The sequence below is a fragment of the Amborella trichopoda genome, chromosome 8 (genome assembly GCF_054954075.1).
Source record: "Amborella trichopoda isolate Santa Cruz 75 chromosome 8, AtrichopodaSantaCruz75HAP2 v2.0, whole genome shotgun sequence".
Taxonomy (NCBI): Eukaryota; Viridiplantae; Streptophyta; class Magnoliopsida; order Amborellales; family Amborellaceae; genus Amborella; species Amborella trichopoda.
In genome coordinates this window covers 34,600,234-34,615,498 of record NC_142343.1, presented here as the reverse complement: position 1 = coordinate 34,615,498, position 15,265 = coordinate 34,600,234, and the positions used below count along the sequence as shown (strand labels likewise).

At 35.7% G+C, this 15,265-nt stretch overlaps 1 long non-coding RNA gene across 2 annotated transcripts; it reads left to right on the top strand.

Moving 5' to 3' along the window:
- Positions 1 to 504: 504 nt before the first annotated feature.
- LOC148781047 (uncharacterized) lies at positions 505 to 13,284 on the top strand. 2 transcript variants are annotated; one of them, XR_016061074.1, is made up of 3 exons: positions 505 to 761; positions 7,444 to 10,817; positions 12,120 to 13,284. It is a non-coding gene; the product is annotated as an uncharacterized LOC148781047 (long non-coding RNA). The 2 variants fall into 2 exon arrangements; XR_016061073.1 differs by lacking the exon at positions 7,444 to 10,817.
- The last annotated feature ends 1,981 nt before the right edge of the window (positions 13,285 to 15,265 follow it).

The window sequence follows — 15,265 nt, the reverse complement described above, 5'->3', positions numbered from 1 at the left end:
ATAGAATTTTTCTCTAGATAGAGGTTATGGATCCAATGATGGCTTTCAATTACTCATTTTTCCATTTTATTTAACGGAAATCATATGGTTACTTCAAGGCTTCTAGGTGGATTCATCAAGGAGACCTTTTGTAGACACCCTATTTTTAAAACTGACAAATTCTGTGATATTCTTGAACCCTTAGGACCACACTATCCCAGTGAACCCCTGAACCACAAACCATCATAGTTCACGATCGCTATCGTGTGATCCAGAATCGTGCAGGACTGTTTTAGTAATAAATCAAGTTAAAATAACTAGACAACTTATTTTTACCTAATTTTTTGTAGGTATCACAAAAATAGGTGAATCACCCCAGAATTTGAAACTGCTTTGGTCATATTTGGGCTCCTTTTAACCCCCAAAATAGAAATTTGGCTGGCAAATTTACTTGAAATTGGCATATATCCATTCTGGTATGATTTGAACCTTTATATAAGCACATTTTGTTACCCATTTAAGGTTGGACTATGTTAACCTGTAGGCTAGGAAATCTGACAGAGATAGAGAGAGCCCTAAGAGAAAATCTAGATCTAGAGAAGCAACATTAAGCCCTACTCCCGCCTCCTGGATAGCCTAGATCAACAAAACTCTAGTTCAACTAAGCCTAGGTTTGGTTAAGTTTGAAGAGAAAACAACATATGACATACGTACACAGTCGTGGTTCTGATACGGGCGACGCCTCGAAGCCTCGGATGCCCCTGACCAACTGGCCTGGCTAGGTATTTTCCTCATCATCTCTTTTTCTCTTATGTTTCATTTATTTTGTTAGATTTATGATTTTTTTTTATTCAATCTTTCGTACTTTCGGATCGATGTTGGCTTTGCCACTTATCTGATAGTGGATCTAATCATATTTAATAAATTTGGCATCAGATCAGAATTTGATTTTTCTCACTCTCTATCATTTTTAAAATCAGTTTGTGGTACGGATCTGAGAGATCTTCCGCTGAAGATCTATCCGATTTGCATCGTAAACAGTTTGGCGCCCACCGTGGGGCATTTCAAGCTAGATACGAGCATGAATTACGTTTTTTTATTCACTTTTTTCTGTTTTCTTTTTAAAAATAAAAAATAAAATTTTTGCAGCATCTCTTTATTGCAAGAATGTGTTATGCTAAGTACTCACGCACATCCATGTAAGGCACGAACTTGGTCTTGTTAGTCGTAAAACCTTATGCATATTTTTTCTCTCAACTGTATGTGCTTCCTTGCACCTCCTGTTATACATTATTTTTTATTTCTTTTTGAAAATTTTCATTCTTAAAAAAAAAAAAAAAAAAAGAAAAAAAAAAAGAGAAAAGAATCATTCTTAAAAAAATAAATAAATAAATAAAAGAGAAAAAGAAAAGGAGGAGGTTCGCTTTAATGAAAATTTGTTGCTTCAGAGGATCTAGCTCTCAGCTTACATGTTCATCACCTACATGTTACATTCTACTGATATTTTGTTTTGTTTGTTTTGCACCTTAAAACTTTTACCCTTCTTGTTTCGATTCCTTCTCGTTTCCTTCAAACATGAAAAGAAAAAAAAAAACAACTTTAGAAGGTCAAGCTTTAAGGTCCACTTTCTCACATAAAATTCTAAAAGGAAAACTTATCGCCTAAAAAAAAAAAAAAAAGGTCTTCATCTTTTAGGACATTTTCTTTTTGTTTTAAAAAAAAAGAAAGAATTATTTTTCTAAATAAAAGAGATCTTTTAAGGCCTTTTTATTTTTCAAAAACAAAAAATTCATTTCTTCTCTTGTAATTTACCACTTCCAGAAGAATTAAAAAAACAAAAATTTCTTGCTAAAAAGTTGTTTTCTTTAAGTCGCTTTGTTTTCCAAAACAAAATAAGATAATAATAATAATAATAATAATAATAATAATAATAATAATAATAATAAAGGTAGGGAACACAATATTTTGTTTTGTGTGTTGATCTCTTGCTCATGGTCATCACGCCTTCCTGTTTCCTTCCATAAAAGATTTGTTAACTTGTTATTATCTTCCTAAAGCACTTTCTTTCTTGTTCGTGGCCATCACGCCTTTCCGTTTCTTTCCATGAAAATTTGTTAACTTGTTATTAGCTTGCTAAAGAGATAAGGGTTTCGGTCATCTTCTTTCTCTTATTTCCTAAAGAGAAGTTGTTCTATTAATTAATCACGTGAAGCATGACTTAGTTTTCGAAGAAAAAAAAAATGCACTTCTTCTACCTAAAAAAAAGCAAGCCCTCATCACCTTTAGAAAAAAAAAAACGAATTTTCTTTAAAAGAAAAACAAAACAAAACAAAAACATTTGGAGGCCTTTTCATTTTTCAGAAAAACAAAAGAACTAAAAAAAAAGACTCTTTTTTAAGCAGCCTCTTTCTTTAAAAAAAGAAAAAAAAAAAAAAAAAAACTTTTAGTCCTCTTTTTTTAAAAAAAACAAAGATTATTGTTGTAAAAAAAAAATTTGTTTTGTTTTCTTTAGGGATATTCTATGTCCAAAAAAAAAAGAAAAAAAAGTGGGTGTTTGAGGCCATCTTATATATATATATATATGGATATAGCCAGTTTTATTTTAAAATAAAAAATCACTTTCCCAAGAAAAAAATCAGCAGTTTTTTTTAGGCATCTTTGTCAAAAAAAAAAAAAAAACTTTTAAAGGCAATATTGCTTTAAAAAAAAAAACATTTAAGGCCTTTCTCATTTTTGAAAATAGAAAATTTTCTTTGCAAGATAAATAAATAAATAAAAACAACTTTTGAAGCTCATTTGGTTTAAAAAAAAAAAATCACTTTAAAAAAAATCACCTTTAAGGCATCTTCTTTTATATATATATATATATGTGTGTGTGTGTGTGTATTAAAAAAAAAGTTCTCTTTCATTTCTTTGTTTGTAATTTGGCATTTGCCACTTCTTTCTCTTTTCATTAAAAAAAAGGGGGATAAAAAAAAATTCCAAGGTCACCTTCACTCTCTCTCTAATTGTGCCTTGATCGAATTACCTTTGACTTAGGCCCTGCTCAATTAGGCACGGACTGCGCCTGGTTCCACGTTTATTAATTGCATACCCTCTTAGGGGTTGCTTACCCCTGCGCCTCAACTATGCTCTCGATCAGTTAAACGTTGACTAGAAGCACACCTCACTTGGAATGATTTGTGCCAAGTGCTCATATTTCTTTCTTATGTATTTGCTTGCTTGCCATTTTCCTTTCGCTTGCATGCTTCTTTACACACCATTGCACATAATGGATCGGTGAAGCCCGAGAAACGAACAAAAGTTTTCAAAAACCCTCAAAATCTGACATTAACTGTCGTGAGGGGAACCCAGCATTGAGAGCTGAGGCGGTTGGGATTTGTGTAACTTTAACTATAAGCACCCATCTGTAATCCTTAGCCTCAAAGCAACTCCACACATAGTAGGACTTGGTTGATTCATTTAACAAGTGACCAGGACCTATGTGAGGACCTACTCAACCTTGCTACATTTCAATAATTAGGAACCCACTCTGACCGAGCATACCCATAGTTTAGGACAAAGTTTTCTAGTGCATTGTTTGCTTATCTCAGTTGTTTAATATTAGATCCTAGTCTAGATCCACTTTTGGTCTGAGCTAAAACGTTCTAGGTCCAAGTCCAGGCTTGTACCGAGTCTAGCCTAGGTCCGAACCAGTGTCACACCCAAGTCCGAAGGCCGAATCTATACCCCTTTTTTCTCTAAGCCAAGGCTCACGCCAAATCTCACCTAGACCTTAGTCCAAATCCATACTCGATCTAAATTTGAAATCTTCTAGGTCCAAGTCCAAGCTTGTGCCCAGCCTAAACTAGGTCTGAACTAGGTTAACACCTAGGTCCGAACCTAGGCCCCCTTTTGATCCGAGCCAAGGCTCATTTTTAACCCAACCTTAATCCAATCCGGGTCAACACTCGGTTTGATATCCAATCCTTCTAGGTCTAAGCCCAAGCTTGTGCTCAACCTAACCCAAGTCTGAACCAGGTTCACCCCCAGTTCCGAGCTTAGGCTCCGTCTCGGTCCAAGCCGGGACTCATACCCATATAGTCTAAATCTTAGTCTAGGTTCTAGCCTAGGGCGATTATGATGATTGTTCCACAACTGACTCCAAACTTAACCTTTCCAAACTTAAGGACCAGTATGCCACAATCCCTTGGGATTACAGACATAACCCGAGTCCGTCCATTTTTCGATGCCCAAGTCTTCAATTAGAGGTAGAGTCTCAAGGATTGGTTCCAGATCCTGAAATATATGTTCCTCGAAGAGCTAGCTCAGCCCAAAAAACTTGCATAGTCAAGGGGTTCAACCCGGGGTCATCTTGTAAGGGCTCTTAGGCACCCAAAGTAAGAATAGAGTGAGGGAGGAGGTTCATGCAGTGTCAAATGCTCATTCCCATAGCTCAAATCAAGACAATTTTGAGACACGATAGCCTCAAAACCTTGATAACCAAGACCCACTTAGGTCTAGGGGATCTAACTTAGCCTCAAGTCCTCATGATAACCTGAACGTTGTACGAAACAGAGGTATCGACCTGAACCGTCCCCTAGGTGATCTAGGTATCCAAGCTGCCTTCCAAAGTTTAGTTGATCGAGGCTATATTGTTCATGCCCCAACACATGGATCAATTCCAAACTAGTTTAGTGTTATAGGGAAACCCTAGGACGACCAAGTCAACCGATTCTTCAATCTGTCCCAGTAGTCCGTTTGGTCCAACATACCGTGTAATTTTTGCAACCGGTGGCGACACTTATGGGACAATATGTACATCAGGCACGTGTATACCAAACTGCCCTGGTGACTGCGGCTCATCAACCTCAAGTCCATATGGGTCAATACATACCCCAATCCTTGATTCATCGGTCTACACTTGGGAACCCGCCAACTAGTGGGCCTACCGTCATGTTGAATTCCCAATATGAAGGCATCATGAAAGGAATGCAAGATATGCTTTTAAGATTGGGCATTCACGAAGTTTTACTCCCAAAGGCCTATGTTCATGAGACCCTCGGAGGCATGGAGGTCCTTCCCTTCAGATTAGTCATCCCATAATTCCGAAACAAATTCAATGGGAAGAGCGATCCAAATACTCATGGTCATGCAAACCTCCTCTCCATTCCAGCTTTACATGATAGGTCAAATCAACAGAAGGTCATACTTTCGTAAATGTTGTCCGGTGAGGCTCTGAACTGGCATCGAAGAATGATGTGTATTCAACCGCACATCACTCCATATGAAATGTTCAACCAATTCGTCTCCCACTACCATGGATCGACATCAAGACCTCTCTCACCAGTGGTTTAAAAAACGAATCGGCGACCCGGATCAGGCGTCCCAAAAACCCATCTGAATCGGCGAATCGACGATTCGGATCGGGAATCGGGCAGAATCGCTTGGATTAAGCCTTAAAAAAATTCAAAAAAATTATTAAAATTCATTATAAATGTTTTTTTTTAGGAATCCAATAAGAAATGAGGGTAATACATTATTAACTTTCATTGTTTTCATCAATTTATGAATATTGAGATGTTCTTTCCCTGTATGAACTTATGTTGACCATTAAATTTACAGCACACAAAAGAAATCGTAGAATTATCATGGATTAAGTATATAATCATATATGGACTACAATAAAGAGTTGACTAAATCGATGAAAAATTGGCCACTAAAATCTCGAATTGGTGGAAAACCCTAATCCGCTAAAAAAACCCAAATTATTACAACCTAACTAACTATAATATTATATACCAACAATATTTTATAATTATTTTATTATATAAATAATAAAAAATCCAAAATATTTTATAATATCATCTAATTTAAAATTTATTATTGACAGCTGTAAGAAAAATAGTACACTACATGATTTATAATACAAAAATTAATAAATAAAATCAAAGATTTGGTTATCAATGTAGAAATTATTAGAATGCGTACCAATTTTCTTTAATTTTTTTAGGTTTCTAGAATAAATTAGTGGAAGAGATTGTTAGTAGAAAGAGAGAGATTTTAAATGGCCTCATTGTATGAATCCTATCTTTAAATTACTAAATTTATGTTAAATTAATATTACTAAATTTATGTTAAAGACCATCATGTTATAAAAATAAAAAATATAATTAGACCATTTATTCTTAAGTTGTATTTAGAAATACCTTTTATTTTTTTGACAAGAAATACTTATTGTGTTATCTTTTACTTTTTTTTACAAGAAAAATATGATACTTGTTGATTATCTTCTTCTTCTTTTTTGACAAAAGAAAAAATATGTTGTACTATATTTTTTTTTCTTGTTGTATTACTTTTTATTGTTTTTTACAAGAAAAATAAAAAAAATGATGCTGCCAAAATACATTTTATTTTTTTATGCCTTTTGTTTTATTTTTTTACAAGAAATACTTGTTATATTACCTTGTATTTTTTTTACAAGAAAAATAAAAAAATGTTGCATTATCTTTTTTATCTTTATCTTGAAAATCCTTTTATTTTAAATTTTTTCTATTTTTTTACAACAGTATTTTCGACCTTTGTTTATTTTTTTGACAACAAATTGTATTTTTTTTACAAGAAAAATAAAACAATATTGCATTTTTTTTTTATCTTTATCTTGAAAAGCCTTTTGTTTTGTATTTTTTCTATTTTTTTACAACAGTATTTTCTGCCTTTGTTTATTTTTTTAACAATAAATTTTTTTTATTTGTGCGCTCAAAAAACATTTTGTGTGCGCTAAGGGGTTCGAACTCCAAAAAATTTTGGTTGTGCGCTAAGGGGTTTGAACCCTAGATGTCCATCGCAAAATCCATGTTGTCAACCAACATGACCACGTTGCCTCATGTGATTTTATTTGATTCTATAATAATATATATTCAAACATCTTGCTTTAATGATTTTTTGTGGGAATTATCCCACATCGAAGGATGAGTGTCGTTTGGTTCTCTATAAAGTCCTTTGTAATAGATACTTCAATGCACGCATAGAAAAGAGAGGGGGAAGACATGTGAGGTGAGTTACCACGTGTTACTCCCGTGAGGCGGCCACGTGTTGCTCTTGTGAGGCGGACACGTGTAAACCCAAAAATTTACATCTTTTTTCGGCGAGACTCGCGATTCACTATTGAGAATCGCCCAGATCTCTCTGGACACGGGCAATTCCCGATTATTTCGTGGAACCGGCTCGGTAGCAGACGATTCCCGAGTCGAACCGGAAGAGCCCGGCTCGACTCGACGAGTTTTCAAACACTGTTATTGACACTCAAACAGGGGCAAATTATCCCTTCAATCCACTCTTCCAAGTTAATGCAATATATGACTCGCACCAATGGATAAATAAATCTAACTTACAAGAGCAATATGAACTTGAGCATAAGCTCATCCGAGACTCGGAAGATGTGGATTCTCAAACTCATGGTGACAAGAAAAACCTTAATTTCAGGAAAATAACTTAAGAAGAGGCAGAGGAGCAGATTCTTCAAGGAGACCTATTGCCTCAAATATCAAAAGAAGTTGACCTTCTGGAAATTCTAAGAGGCCCACCTAGGTCGTCTTCACAAGAATTCCTAGATGATTCACCCATTTGGGACGAGGAATTTAAAGCTGATGACCAAATTGGGTCACCTCCTCAAGAGGAGAGATTTCAAGAGCTTAACTGGGGCAGGAGCACAACTTCGATAACCATGGCGCCCCCATATTAACAAAGTTCATCTTGTGAACAACAAGTTCCTAACTGAACAGAAAGGCCTGCAGGGGCAACCCCATCAAACTACCTAATATGGGCAATCTCCTCTCATGCGAGAGCACAACAGGGGCAGTTAATGACATTGGGCCCTTATCTATTAACTCCCAACGTGCTATAAGGTCATCCAATGTTAACTCAGTCACTTTTCTTGTGCGAGAGTCTTATTCGAGCTTAAGTACTAAGAATGAGCCTACTACAGAATTAACTCCTAAAAAAAAAAAAAACACAAAATTTGGAATGAAAGAGACAATCGAAAAGGAGTTGGTGATCACTCACCCCTTGCAAAAAACCAAATGGGGCATTCACACCTCAACTTTCATAAGGCATTAACACTTAATGAATAACATAAATTATCCCATTAATGGGGAAAACCTAATGAGCTTGTCCGTCCATGGGAAAGATTGAGGGATTAGGAAACTAAGAGTGATTCTTAGTCCCAAAATCAAGGTACAAGTAAGGCAATTCAAAGGACATATTCAAGGGGAACTCGACGACCATTGTTAAAGAGATATTGGACAAAGGAAATTAGAGGATAATCGATATTTGGACCTCCCTGCCACCTGGATAAGCGAAAGATGATCAAATTCTTGCATAATCTTAAAGCAAAATGCTAAAAAAAAAAACACCACTGACTCTTCTCCTTCTCCTTCGTCATCTTCTTCAAAAACAAAGAAAAATTTTCGTTGTGCTGAATATCCGAAAGGAATCCTAAGCGTTGGAAAAAAGGCAATCAGGCAGAACACCCGAAAGGGACCCCGATGCGATGAAAAAATAAATAATAACAAAAAATCCGCTAGGCATAATCTGAAAGGAACCCCCAAGCATTGGAAAAAAGGCTTCTAAGTTGAACACCTGAAAGGGACCCCGGGGTTGATGAAAAGAAGAAGTTCTCTCCTTTCGTTTTATTCTCCAAAGTCTTTTCTCTCTAAACATCTTCTCTTCCATCTTCTTGATTCAGAATGGTGTCAAAACAAAAATCAATGAGCATTAACCTGATGGAACATTTTTAAGGACCTCGATTATCTGGACTTCGAAAGGTGAATGGAGGACGAACGCATCCGAAAATCCAAAGAGATTCAAAATACCTAGAGGCAGTATCCTGTATTTTTAAAATTATGTTTTGCTCGAAAACTCCAGAGAACTCTCATTTGCATTAAAATACAAGAGCTGGGGTTGGAAGATAAAGAAATACTTGATGATTCATCATCCTGAAGATTCAAGTAAGGAGCCGACACGCTCATATAGGGTTCACCAAAAGGGTCACAAGTGGTTAAACTGTATGACCCACATTAAAAAAAAATTTTAAAAAAAAATTAAAAATTTAATTTTAAAACTTTTATTTTAAAAAAATGCTACTTAGTGGCACAAGCCTAAACCTCAAGTCAATTTTAAAAGAAAAATCTTTCATTTCAAAAAGAAAAAAAAAAAAAAAAAATTGCTCCTTGGTGGCACGAGTCTAAACTGCCAACCACATTTCAGTTCAAAATGCCTAGCCCCGTATAACATAAAAGGTCAGGTGTATCCGCCTAACCCCGTATGACGTTAAAGGTCGAGTGTATTCGTTTAACCCCGTTTCACATTAAAGGTCGGGTGTATTCAGAAAATATCTAGCTCTGTATGACATAAAAGGTCAGGTGTATCCGTCTAAGCCTGTGTATCCGTCTAGCCCCGTATGATATAAGGGATCGGGTTTATTTGTCCATCGCTGCATGACGTTAAACTGTTTAGAGGGCTATATGGTTGCAAGAGCTAAAACTGCCAACTAAAAATTTGTTTTTCAAAATATCTTTCTCATTTCAAAATTTTGCAGGAGTTAAAACTTCTTGCTTAAAATTTGTTTTTCAAAATATCTTTCTCATTTCAAAATTTATATCATATGTCTCGTGTTTTCAAACAAATTTAATTTCTTTGTTAAAATTGCGACCTATCCAAATCTCCGGGTTCTATTTCAAAATTCACCCATTTTTTCAAAATTCACCCATTGTTTTCAAAATTTCTAAAAAGACTTATGAAGGCGCTTGGACACCCGTATATGATGATTACCGCATTGTCGCCTCAGCTCTCTCTTCGAAATGGACCAGACAAACATTTTCTTAAACAAGTAAAATTCATAGAAGACCTTAGGAAACCCTAAGGAAATCAAAGAAAATGTCAGTTTCAAGAATTTAAAAGTGAAAACCTCTAAAGTTAAGGGACATGGCCAGAAAATCTACTTGAGTTCCAAGCTTGTGTAAATCATTGGAACATCTCAAGCCGAAAACCCTAGGATGAAAATGCCCTAGGTGGGGTGAGTGATGAGCTCATTGTCTTGGAGGGAACTTTGGTGTGCCCTCTGATCGCGTTACATCAGATAAATCAAAATATCAGCAGTGTCTACTTCTTTGACACTTACCTGTCCCTCGAAGGATGGGGAGGGCCAAAGAAGAGCAATTGTAAACAACCCATTTTTAAAACTAGAAAATTTTTTGATATTCTTGAAACCTTAGGACCACTCTATCCCAGTGAACCGCCAAACCATAGTCCGTGATCCCTATCCTAGGATCCAGAATCCTACAGGACTATTGTTTTAGTTATAAATCAAAGAAAAATAGCAAGACAACTTATTTTTACCTGATTTTTCATAGGCAATATCACAAAAATGTGTGAATTACCCTAGAATATGAAACTGTTAATTTTGGTTAGATTTGGGCTCCCTTTGACCCCCAAAATAGAAATGTAGCTTACAAATTTGCTTGAAATTGGTATATATCTATTATGGTACAATGTAAGTCTTTATATAAGTACATTTTGTGACCCATTTAGGGTTGGACTTTGTTAACCTGTAGGCGAGGAAATATGAGAGATATAGAGCGAGCCAAGAGAGAAAACCTAGATTTAGAGAAGCAACCTTAAGCCCTACCACCCCCTCTGACACCAATTTTTAGCCTAGATCAGCAAAACTCTAGCTCAACCAAGCCAAGGTTTGGTCAAGTTTAAAGAGAGAACAACATAGGACATACGTATACAACTGTGGTTCTGATATGGGCAAGACCTCGAAGCCACGGGTGCCCCGAGTCAACTGGCTCGGCCAGGTATTTTCCTCATCATCTATTTTCTCTTATTGTTTTATTTATTTTGTTAGATTCATGATTTTATTCATGTTTTTATTCAATCTTTCGTGTTTTTTGGTTCGATGCTAGCTTTGCAACTGATCTGAGAGCGGATCTATTCATTTTTTAATAGATCTGGCATCAGATCGGAATTTGATTTTCACCACTCTCTATCACTTGTAAAATCAGTTTGTGGTACGAATCAAAGGCATCTTCCTTTGAAGATCTCTCTGATTTGCATCGTAAACACCTTTGTCAACATATTTATATATATTAATGGTTGAAAGCTTTAGTGTGATGTTGAAGTCAGTGGCAGATAAAAGTTTAATTAATGGAATTAACATTGGTAAAAATGGGTTGAAAATATCACATCTTCTTTACATTGATCGTTTCATTGTTTTTGCAACCCTAAAGAGAGGAAAATTAGGCCTTTATGGGTGTTCCTAAAATGATGGAGTTAGCTACGGGATTGAAAGTTAACTTGGGCAAAACGGCTCTGATTGGAATTGGCTGTGAGGAAAACAGTTGACTTGATTGGCTAATATTATTGGATGTGAAGTCAATAAGTTGTCTAGTAAATACCTTCTAATTTTTCTGGTTGTTGGAAATCCTTCGAGATGGATTTGGGATGCAATTGTTGAAAGATTTTATAAAAAAAAAATGGATTTACAAAAATCCAAATTATTATCTTTTGGGAGAAGAACACTTTAATAAAATCACCTTTATCTAATTTTCCAATTTACTTAATGTCTGTCTTTCGAAAGCCAAAAGCAGTTGTAAAATGGTTAGAAGATATAATGTGAGCTTTTCTTTGGGGGGAAGTGGGAGAGAGAAAAAATATAAAGCTTGTAAGGCGGGATAAGGTTTGTGCTTCCATAAAGGATGGGGAACTAGGTCTCAAGAGTTTGGGGATGATGAATACAAGTCTACTTACAAAATGGTGGTGGCAATTTCATTCACAACAGAAATCCTTATGGTGTGATGTGCTCTTAAAAAAATGCGTAATGGATGTCTGCTTTGGTGTTCCAAAAGATCTAAAGTATCCATGTCCAGTATATGGAGATGAATTGACTTTTGCAAGCCGTTATATATTCGCCGTTGTCGTAGATTTGTGGGCAAAGGATATCAAACCCTTTTTTGGTTTGATAAGTGGTAAGCAGACTACGCCCTTCGATATTTGTTCCCCGAGTTTTTCTCTAAAACGCTAAACCCATTGGACTCTGTGAATGAATTGAGAGGGGATGGTGTTTCTAATAATTCTTGGTCTATTGTGTTCTGGTATAGGAGGGTGTCTGACTCTTTTGCAGCTGAGTTCCAAAATCTCTTGGAACTTTTACGGACCTTCTTCTATGCACCAAAGGTATCTTCTTATCTGGGATCTGAATCCTCATGGTGATTTTTCAGTGGTTAGTTTACCGCCTCCTTTATGATGATAGCTACAGAGATAAACCTTCGCAAAATTTGGAGTCTCTATATCCCTCTGAAAGTTCGTATGTTTTGTGGATCTTGTGCCAAAAGAAGATTCCTAATGTAGAAAATCTTTGCAAAAGAGGGTTTGCTTTAACCAATGGATGCCTTCTGTGCTTGCAAAATGACAAAACTATGGATCATCTTTGCTACAATACCCGTTTTCCAAAAAAGTTTGGAACAGCGGTATAGGTTTGAGTCAACTTTGTATCCACCTCCCTCAATCAATGAATGTCCTTCTTCAACAATGGATGCACCCAAGAATTCCAAAGATTGGTTCTATTTTCTATGGCGGTCTATATGGACTAGCATATTGTGAAATATTTGAAGAGAACGTAATAGAAGAGCCATTGAAGGAGTGTGTATCGATGTAGATGTTCTGAAATCAAATATATGTGTGATGGCGATAGACTAGTTTTCGGTGCACAAAGATTGTAGTGGTGTTCCCAAAAGTTAGGTCGTCCAAAATCTCTTGGAAGTGGCAAAGCTTAAAAATTATTTCACTAGGATTCATATAAACTGAAGACCACCTTCTTTGGAATGTCTAAAACTCAATTTTGATAGTTCTTTGGGTAACTTAGGGCCAGCTGGCTTTAGTGATTTAATCTGAGATTATAATGGACAAGTTACAAAGACTTTTCAGGTCATGTCATATCACGACAATAAATGAGGCTAAATCAAATGGTTTATTAGAGGGCCTTAAATTGCTCATGGATATGGATGGTCATAAGGTTATTGAAGGAGACTCTGCAAATGTTATTTCATGGGCATGAAGAGAGGTGAAACCACCGTGGCAACTAAGAGGTTTTTTTTTAATGAAATTCATTCTCTCTTACTTATTTCTTCTTTTGAATTGTTATACTGTTATAGAGAAAAAAACTCTAAGGCTAATGTACTTGCCAAAGGGAGAGTTCACCAACCATCGTTGGTGATCTCATCGCTTCTATAATCTCTCAGTGTACTTATCTTTGAGGCAATAAAATTCATTGTTAATATTAAAAAAAAAGAGAGGGAAGTATTCACAAGGGAGATGAAGTTGAAGGTCAAACAAGATAAGTAATTGAGAGATAAAATTAATGGTTTTAACGAGTATGGAAGAGAGGGTTTCGGTGGTTGATAAATAAGTAAAGAAATAGCCATGTTCAATGCACCAATGGCTATGTATGAAGAGAGGTATTTGTACGTAGGAAAAAGAAATGAAGAGAGGTATTTGTACGTAGGCAAAAAAAAAACTTTACTTGGGTTGAATATCGACTTCAAGATGGAAGGCTAAGAGGATCGGAGATGCTATGATACTATGAAAGAATTTAATAGAGGAAAAGGAACTTTTGAAAAGATAATTGTGCCTCCGCAAAATGGCGGTTTTTTCATTACTGTATATATACTAGTAATACAATGGTAAATGAGTGTAACTTATGTACAATTTACATTGTCAGCACCTTTTTATGTATTTTTTTTTTGGGTGAGTCAATGGGGGAGAAGGTTCCCTACCCGTTTTTCATTAATAAGTAAGAAATATAAAGTTTACAACTCATTACTGTAAAACCCTAGAATAGGGCACCTGTGCCAAATCATGAGTTAAAGCAAGGCAAATAAAATTCATCGCACGAGAACGCCAAACAGTAGCTCTTTGATAAGATGTAGTCCTCTTTGCAAGAATATCATTCGTGATATTAGCTTCACAAAATATGTGGGAAATTGACCACCCACGCTTAGAGAGACGTTGTTGACAATTTACTGCCACCGTATGTAACTTCTATAGAGGTCGTCAGCATTTATGAATGACATTAACGAGCAATGCTGGGTCACTTTCAATCTGAATAAGGTAGCACTGTAACTTATCAGCTAGGATTAATCCTTCTTCCAAAGCGCAAAAATTCTGTTTAATTATTAAAGACGATTCCAAAAGGTTTGGAAAATGCTACAATAAAAGCACTATCAGAGTTCCTAATAACACCACCCCCCCTTCTTGGCCTGGTTTATGCAAGGAAGCCCCATCAATGTTTATCGTGAAGTGATTAGGGCTAGAAAATGATCATGCCACAGGAATTAGTAATTCTATCCCTCAGTTGATACCAGTATTTGAAAATTCGGCAAGTCGTCTGATTCGACTTGAGAAAAGTCAGCGAGTCGTCCGGTTCTACTCGGGAATCGGCACCCCCGTGCCTGTTCCAACAAAATACATAGAACTGCCCGTGTCTAAAGAGAACCAGGAGGTTCTAAACAGTGAACCGCCCGATGACATCATAAACCGGTGGTTCTAACATCACCCAATCTTTGATTCTACACATGGCACAATCTCGCACCCGCGGTGTCACAATCACACGTTGTACCTCACACATTGGGCTGCCTCAGCAGCTTCACGCGTGTACTTTACACGTTATTACATTGTTATTTATAAAGGAAAGTTCAATACCGATCCTTTGATGTAGGAGAATTCCCACAAACATCCTTAAATGAAGATTGAATTTGAATCTGTACTATTAATGGGAAACATGATATCACATGCAGTGAGGTGGTGTTTATGGTTATCACGTCCAATTTCTTCCTTGACCTCCCGAGGTCGAATCCTCCTTCCTTGGGTGCTATGTATTTCTTTTGTTGTAATTTCTTCCTTGATGTCCCAAGTGCTATAAATTATTTTTTGTTGTAAATAATATATAACGGCGTAAACAAAAAATGAAAAATAAAAAGTTTATTCTATTTCAAATCTCTCTATTTCTACTAACAATCTCTTTTACTAAATTTATTCTAGAAACCTAAAAAATTAAATTTTTGAAAAATTAAAGTGTTATTTTGAAAATCGGTACGCATTTTAATAATTTCTACATTGATAACCAAATATTTTACTTTATTTATTAATTTTTACATTATAAATTATGTAATGTACTAGTTTTCTTATGGTTGTTAATGATACATTTTAAATTAGATAATATTATAAAATATTTTGGAATTGTTATTAT